Source organism: Mus caroli, unplaced genomic scaffold (genome assembly GCF_978045245.1).
Source record: "Mus caroli unplaced genomic scaffold, Mus_caroli_1 scaffold_2, whole genome shotgun sequence".
Taxonomy (NCBI): Eukaryota; Metazoa; Chordata; class Mammalia; order Rodentia; family Muridae; genus Mus; species Mus caroli.
In genome coordinates, this window is record NW_028227257.1 from 102987112 (window position 1) to 102994554 (window position 7443).

A 7443-nucleotide genomic window follows, 5' to 3' on the forward strand; every position below is an offset into this window, starting at 1 on the left:
TCTGTATGGCATAAAAAAAATGTGTACCTAACTTCATATGATATGTGTTTTCAGTTCTTTGGGGTTAGTATGTATTTTGCCTCTATTTTTATTTTCTCTTATATCGTTTTCTATTCAAGTGTCAAGTTTCTTCAACAAGGTCATAATCTTCAGATATTTACTTAAGATTCCACATGCTCGGCCCCTTGTTAATTGTCTAGTAGGTGATCAATATTTTCAATTGAGATAAATTGAGAGCACTAACAGATGCTCATGTGACTTTTGGTGGTAGGCACAGAACTGAGAAGGAGATTCAGTGTTGCTGCGAGATTCGCTGACTGACCTCCTGTACCCCCATCCTGTGAAAGATAAATCAATCGGCTTTAGGTTCAGGAGAAGAATGTAGCTTCAAGTCCATAAAGGAGGCTTAACCTTCAGGTGAGGGGAATTCTAATTTAAGCCTCGTGCATAGTGGGTGGAAGGAATCTACATTCATCCCAGCAAAAATCTGAAGCAATAGATGTGTCAAAATAGAAAGAAGACATAACTGATCACACTGCCAAGCTGTGTCCTTTCTCTTTCCCTCCCCTTCCACCCCGTTTCGGGTGTGCTTAGGGGAACTTGCTGTGGCACCGGGAAGTGGAGTAATGCCTCTCTTTAGGCTCTCACCCACAGGTAGAGACAGCAGGTGGCAATAACAGAGGAATGGATTCCTTGTGTCTCAAGGAGCCTCTAATTTGCTTCCTCTATCAATCGTGGAGAACACTGAGCTTTTTAAGGGAAGAACTGTCTCAAAGAAGCTTTCTAAGCAAAGAGGCTGCTACTGAACTTAGGCACAGTGGGCTGCCTTTATGTCAAATATAAGTAGATCTGTGTAGAAAGGAATCACTCCATAGTGATTCATAAGAGCTAAAAGTAACATGGCCTTATAAAAAATATTAATGATATTATATATGTTGATTCCAATAAATTTAAAGTTTCTAAAACACAAATGCAGACCAAAAAGTGTTACTATCCAATTCCTGATTTCCATAATGAAATATAGTCTCTCTCTCTCTCTCTCTCTCTCTCTCTCTCTCTCTCTCTCTCTCTCTCTCCCCACACACACAAACACATACTTCTCGGTGTTTATGTGATGATCTCGGGTGTCTTCCTCCATGACATGACCCTTCCTTAGTTTTTGACATAGGGTCTCTCACTGAACTTAGAGCTTACTGATTGGCTAGGATGGGCAACCAGTAAGCTCTCAGAATCAACCTATCCCTGCCCCTCCTCCTGAGGACTGGGGTTGCAGAGGGGTGCCACCAGCTCTTGTGTGAGTCCTGAGGGCCCCGCATCAGGTCCTAATGTTCATGCAGTAAACACTTTACCTACCAAAATATTCTCTCAGTCCACAATTGACCCTTTGCATCTATAGATCCTATGTCTTCGGAATCAATCACATCTGGATTGAAAATAATTAGTGGAGAAATGCATCTGTACCAAATATGTCATTCCCTAAACAATATAGGATAACAGCTATTTATATAACATTTGCATTGTGTTGAGCAATATGCATGATCTGCAGACAATTTAAATCACACATGGCCATGTACACAGATTATATGGAAATACTATATTTTCCATAAAGGGCTTAGGTGTATCTGTGGAATTTGGTATCATCGTGGGGCTAGGATGGGGAACATCCTAAATCAGTCCTCCACAGATGATAAAGGACTGATGTAAATTTTGTTAGAGAAAATAAAGAACAAATGTTTTTCTCAATGTTGTTATCCTGCCCTTTAGACAAGCAATACTAGCCATTTTAATCATAATTTTTTTTCATGAGATAGCTGTCATTCATACTGGAAGACTAAAAAAGCACACTCATTTTCAACTTGGCTGGCACAAAGGAGCAGAGGCTGATCCCTTCCCTGCCTCTAGAGCCCAGCCTCAAAGCACCCAGATTTACAGAAACGCCCTGATGGGTATTCTAGAGCTCAGTGGATGCTACTGGTGTGCATCGTTCAGTGCAATCCCCACAGGTCTCTCCCCAGCAACGTTCAGTATCAAACGAAGAGTAGAGTGGAGCTGTAAGCAAAGTGTAGGTAGACATGGGAGCTTGGTTTCCAGAGTCAGAATTCCAGAAAATACTCCAACTCATGGTAAAGGAGTGGGAAGTCATGAGAGCATCACGGAACCAACAGACCTCCCTATTTGGGCTTTAGGTCAGAGAAAATAGCTAACACCATAGCTACCATTACAGATGGCAAGAGGAGGGAGTATCAAGAAAAAACGCTCAGTGATCCATGAAATGCTAGAATCTAAGTCAAGTATACATCTACAGAAGCTATTATTCTTTCTGCACAGAGTGTGATAAACTAGAACCTGCTATATCAATTTATACTGCATTTGCAGGGGCTGCTACATGACAGTCCCTCTCACCAGACTTTAAGAAGCATTGGTCCTTTTGTGTCTTCACACAATTTCTTTCTCCTTGAATGTCCCTGTGCCCATGTTCCCTCTTCTGATGAAGAGACCAGTCATTTGGGCCCACCTCTGTGACCTCATTTAACTTTATTGATTTAAATCCTATCTTCAAAGTAGTCACATTCTGAGGTGCTGGGGTGAGGGCTTCAGCACATGAGTCTGGGGGACAGGGGGTCAGGGAAACATCCCTTAGCTCACAAGAGTGAACACACAGAAATTAGAGTTAGAATGTTGTAATTCTTACCATGTTTTCCTAATATGAATAGCGCGATTTTATGTCAAGAGTGTAATTTCAGAAGGTAACAGCTCTGCCTAAGACATTCCCACTTCTTAAAAAGAAAGAAAAAAAAAACACAGAAAAAATGTCTCTGTGCTATCCTCGAACTGATTATTTATTCCCTCTGGTTAGTGAACCTTTTAAATTAAGACAAATTCCCAGGCCAGCAGGATGGTTCAACAGTAACGCACTTGCACAGAACCTCGATGACTTGAGTTCAGACCCCCAGGGTCCTACAAGGTGGAAGGAGAGACCCACTCCCATAATTTTTCCCCTGATCTACACACACACACACACACACACATTCATGTGCATACACAACAAATTTTAAAAACGTAATAGAAACAGACTCCCAAACACCATCTCTCTATTGAGTCTGCACTCAGGACGAGCTATTCTCCGTGCTACTAAAATAGCAAGAGTTGTTTAAGGAAAACAATAGATTTTTTTTCCCTGGCTACTGCAGGGGTGTATCGTTATTTTTTATTTATTGTTCTGGTTTTTTTTTCCCCATTTCCTTTGGGAAATTGCTGATTCCCTTCTGTATTTCTCTAGCCTGGAGGTACTCGGGATCTAAAGATGGCCAGTTAACTAATTCCTCCCAAGACTTTCAATTTTAAGAACAAAGAAGGAAATCACAGTTGGAGCAGCCTCCCGAGAGAGCGCTGTGGACCGTACCACCAGATTCCAGGAGGTATTTTCTTCTATTGTTCTCCAAGCTTGGTGCTTGGGCCTCTCTGTTCTCATGAGCCAATGTAGATTCCTTTGCTTAAACCCACAATTTACAACTAATACAAAACTTGGATACTAAGAGGGATAGTGACTTAGCCCCAATGAAGTAGGTATAGCCCAGGTTCAAGTATAGATTATGATGCTTGCAATTATTATTTCCCTTGGGGACTTTCCATAAGCTTCTTAGAAATGCAAAGACATGAACTACAATTTATCAAGAAATGTAGCCTGGAGGAACTGTGTATGAGTTAGCAGACAGCACCAGCTAGGAAAACACTTTTCTTTTTGATAAGAAAGAAAAAAACAGGAAAAACAATTATCAGAATTCTGATCATTTTCTGGCTTTTAAAGGTCAACATCTGGATCCTTATGGAAGGGGTTTCTTTAGGCTTGAAATATTAGTGCTTTTGCATCTGAGTGAGAAAATCCACAGGAATAAGCTAAAAGTCTTTAAGAAACCCAAATATTAGATTGGAGTCTAAGTCAGTAGTCACTATAAAATCATGAAAGGTGGCACTTGTGTTAGTTGTGTGTCACTCTAACCATTGCTTTGACACCCTAAGGTACCTTTGACAAGATAGGTCTCAGCCCTTGGTTACTTTGTCACATTGCTTTGGATCTGTGACAACATAGTGAATCGTGACAGCAGGCTGATCACCTCAAAATAACTACAATGGAGAGAGAGAGAGAGAGAGAGAGAGAGAGAGAGAGAGAGAGAGAGAGAGAGAACCCAAGTCCTATCCCAATTCAATCTTCAAGGGAGCACCTCCAAAAGCTTAGTATCTTTTAAGTAACCCCTGCCTCAAAAGTTCTGCCACCTTCCAAAAGCAGCAAACTGTCAACACATAAGTCTTTGAGGTACGCTTCATATTCAAGCTACAGCAAACAACAAAGAATCTTCACCTTACAAAGGAATTTTATTTTATCTCAACATTTTGGAGGCTCAGTCTGTAGAGTGTGGTCCATGCTGAATTGGGGACTGGGACAAAGGAAGTGCAGAGAAGAGAAGGCTGGTAAGATGGCTCATCTCTTAAAGGCTTAGACTCACTCTTGTCTTCTAAACACCAGCAAGTGCATCATGGGGGAGCAAACTGCTCACCTCATAACTATCAAGAAGTAAACAGTATTCTGCTATACTCATAAATGGATGGTTTGTCGAGTAGACATTAAAGAGGCTTCCTCCAGTGGCAGATGGAAGCAAGTGTAGAAACCCACAGACAGACAGACATTATGGAGAGAGAGAGAGAGAGAGAGAGAGAGAGAAGCTGGAGGACTGTAGGAGAGCATGCCATTAATACTCAGTGCTCATAATGGCTCACAGAGTCAGAAACAGCAAGCACGAAACCTGCATGGGTCTGCACCAGGTCCTCTGTGTGTTGGTTATGGCTGTTAGCTTGGTGCTTTTGTGGGACTCCTAACAGTGAGAGTAGGTGTATCTCTGACTCTTTCACCTGCTCTTGGGACTCTTTTCCTCTTCTTGGATTGCCTTGTTCAGACTTGATATGATGACTTCCACCTTGACTCATTGTGTCTTGTTTTGTCCTGTTTGCTGCCATCTTTTGGAGACCTGTTTCTTTTCTGAAAGAAAATGGAGGGGAAGTGGACCTGGGGAGAAGAGAGATGGGGGTGGTTAGGAGGGGAGGGAGGAGGAACTGTGCTTCAGATGTATTGCATGAGAGAAGAATCCATTTTGGATTCTTTAAAAAATGTTTTTAAGTAAAAAGAAGGATGAAAACTGTCTGAGATAATCCCCTTTGAGGACAAATCACAAATGACCCAACACCTTCCACTAGACCCTACCTCCTAAACATTTCTACCACCTCTAAATAGTGCTGAGTCACGTGTCAACCATTTAACACATAGACCTTTGAGGAACATTCCAGATCCAAACCAAGTGCTTGACGCCCTTCAAGAGACTGAGAAATAGGAGAGGAGAAATAGATCAAAGCTGTACCTAACCTCCTTCTAGAGGCTGCTAAGAAGCTCAGCAGCCTAGAGTCCCAGCGTTCAAATCTTCCTGCGTTTTATTTTCAGTAAACAGTGCAGTGTAGATTTCAAAACAAGTTCCCTGACTTCTATAAGAATCCCCCTCATGTGCAGACAGAGGGGCCTCTTAACAATCACACCCTATGAGAGAGCAGTAGCTTCAGGGTGGGGCAAGTGGACAATGCCATCAGACAGAAGAACTGGTAAGGCTGAGCAGACCCAAACCCTGGGGAATCTCAGAATTGTAAACAGCAGGTGTGGGACCAGCTCCCTGCCAAACTACCTGATCTGGACCGTGTAACCATGACACCCCACTGAGAGCATAAAAACCTGGCATTCTCAGTGCTAATGAACAATCTATATAGGTCCTGAGTGTTAAGTCAATGAATGTCCCTTCCTGGGCATTCCTTTCCACAAAAGGTATTAAATCCTTGGTTCACCCTGAGTAAGATGTATGCATTCACATCCACCATCAAATTAAGAAGTTTGGACAACCAAGGACCATCTCCTTTATCAAGGATTGCCACAGAGGGAGGCATTCATCATAAAGAGCAGTACTTAAATCTCCCAGAAAAGGCCTTTCTTGCAGCCCCTCTGTACTTTGTGCCCTCACAGGGAGCCAAACCAGATTCTGCCCCCAGTCCCAGACCCTGCCTTTTCCTTCTTGCCTGGGGTGCAAACACCCTGAGAGGAAGTGCAAACCCTTGGACCCCCTTTCCCAACTCCCAGTGGTAACCCAAAAGTGTCTAAAGTGCACAGGAGACTAAGAGACACAGCGTCCATCTCAGACACAGGCCGGTCTGCCACCCATAAGTGACTTGCCATCTGTGCTCGGGCACCCCAGCTGCAAGACAGACCTTCAGACTGACTCTCCAGAGGTTGTAAAATAGGATAAAGACTTCAAAGGGTTCATGAACATCTCAGGCAAGGCATCAAGGAGAAGGGTGTAGTGAGTTGAGGTTCTTCGTATGTAGCTTCAGAGAGGGGAGGGAGGGAGGGAGGGGGAGAGAGAGAGAGAGAGAGAGAGAGAGAGAGAGAGAGAGAGAGAGAGAGAGAGAGAGAGAGAAATTATCTCACAGACAAGTCTACTCCATTTCAGAAAATAAATTATGCCTTTGTTTAATAGCACAGAGCAATTAGAAGTGAAGGCAGACCTCGAGCCGCTGGAGGCCTCCTAAGATTTGATCGGAAAGTGTGCAGTGGCCGATCATTTTCATCTCCAAGGGAAACAATTAGGAAAAAAATAAACAAGTTCTCGGAGTCTAACTCCTTCACGGCCCAGAGATTAAACTTATAGAAAAGACAAACTACAAAAGCAAGCCTGACTTTGGCTGAGGAGAAAAAGGTTTAAGACAGATAAAGACACTTTAGGTCAGCGTTCAGTGTAGGAATGGAGGATAAAGGGGCTCTATTGTGAAGAAAGCGTTAGGTAAAAAACACAGGTTAAAATTGGGAAAATAAGTTTTGCTTCTGACATTTTCTGAAATCCCTTTCAGTTTGCAACAATCATGTTTTCGAAATTCCATTTACAACCCAGGAGATCCTTATGATAAGCAAGGCCAGAGTCTCCCATGCTATTACATGCCTTCAATTTTCTATCGTTTTTCCTGTAGAGACACTAAAAATTCCCTGTGGGCTTCAGAATATCTTAAGTACTTTAGTCATATGATTTTCAATTTGAACTGGTATCACTTGTAAGCTTTTATGATTCAAAAAACCATATGGTATGACATTTCAAAACAGCCCCAAAGACTATCATAACATTTTTGTAATCATTTAACCCAATCATGTATCCCAAGGCCCAAGAAAATGTACCTGATTTCAAAAGCCATGTTTCCCCTGGCAAAACACTTGTTTGAAAGAAAAGCAAAAGCCTCTCACAGACAGGACACTGAAGGCACAGGAAGCTACTTAGGCGATGCCAGGCTAACAGGTGAACACGCAGCCCACACCAGATGCTCCCATCCCACCTTGCAAAGGAGACTCAGGCTAGTTTAACT